General features: G+C 40.7%; 1 protein-coding gene across 1 annotated transcript in view; it reads right to left on the reverse strand.

The window, feature by feature from the left end:
- The window catches only part of aff2 (AF4/FMR2 family, member 2), a 197518-nt gene that overhangs the window by 143234 nt on the left and 52884 nt on the right, over positions 1 to 1400 (reverse strand).

Raw genomic sequence — 1400 nt, forward strand, 5'->3', positions numbered from 1 at the left:
TTGTCTCTTGCATCTTGCCGCAATTTCCACACAGTCATACAATTCAAGGGGCCATTTTTGTAACCCCTCTACGTTAATGCGCATCGGACCGACGTAGTCAGGGTAGGTTTTTACATGAGACTGGGTTGCTAGCGTTGCGCGTGAAATGCAACACACCGCTCACGCAACAGGGGGCAGCACAGACGGCTGGTGTTCAGATCAAAAGGACAACTAAAGAGGATCTTGTTGCTTATGTTTTGCTGAACGTGCAGCCTAGCCAACACTGAAATGGTGACAGCGGGATAATACATTTTTCATATGAAAGCTACTGAACTTTGTGAACGTGACAAATGTCAATAGCAAATAATGGCAGTAAGGGCATGTCTGAGGAAAATTAAGTCAAATTAAAAGGGCTCATACCGCATGAGCTGTTTGATGTCGCGCGTCAACACAGCGCTATTGTTCCTGTGGGAGATTTTGGAGAAAATGGCCCAGGTAATTCCAAAAAGTGGTGTGTATGTCACTCCTCTCGCTTTCCCCTCACCCTCTCTATCGCTCCCTCCCTGCTGTACTTCCTGCAGCCCATCCTAGATCCTGGATCCATAATCGGCCTGATGCTTTAGCTTCCTTTTACCACCAGGGGAGGCTGATGATGTCGGGGGGGAATGAGATGGGGTTGACTACAGAAACGGTCGGTTATATTCACACCTTCTTATGTAAACATATCATACACTTGAAATAATGCACAATACACCGACAACGCATAGCATTGCATGCATCGGTGTGTCATGTAGTAAAAACTGGTACGCGTATGCATAATGATAATAATAATTAATAATAATTTATACTGAAATGACAATTTACACTCTGTTTTGTTAGTAATCACTACACACAGGCTTTAAATACACACACTTAAGGTAAAAGTACTAAAACCACACTGTCAAAATACTATGTCTAAGTAAAAGTCCGGCATTGAAAATATTATTTATCATCAGGAGAATGTGCTGGAAACAATCCAAACAGGTGTTTCAATCAACTAAGTGTTAATTAATATCGCAAATGTACAGTACTAGAGTTAGAGCAAAATACATTCTGTAAGACCATATGCTTAGAAGTAGAATTTATTATAAGGATTATGCAAGTTTGTGTGATGGAGTGACTGGTGGTGGTCATGCTGAAGGTGCTTTTCCAACCCGCAGGGGGGGTCAACATTAAAAGGTTGGCCCTGAAAAATACTAGATGTAAAGAGTTGGATACTGGATTAGTTTTTTGAATAAAATAAAAAAGGTTATTTAGCAAAAAATGCCTTGATAACAGTGATGATTTCTACTTAAGTAAGGTAACAAAGTACAAATACTTCGTTACCTTACTTAAGTTGGGTCCTTGTAAATTCTGGAGTGTGGTCTAGACCTGCTCTATCT

Source organism: Etheostoma spectabile, unplaced genomic scaffold (genome assembly GCF_008692095.1).
Source record: "Etheostoma spectabile isolate EspeVRDwgs_2016 unplaced genomic scaffold, UIUC_Espe_1.0 scaffold273, whole genome shotgun sequence".
Classification (NCBI taxonomy): Eukaryota; Metazoa; Chordata; class Actinopteri; order Perciformes; family Percidae; genus Etheostoma; species Etheostoma spectabile.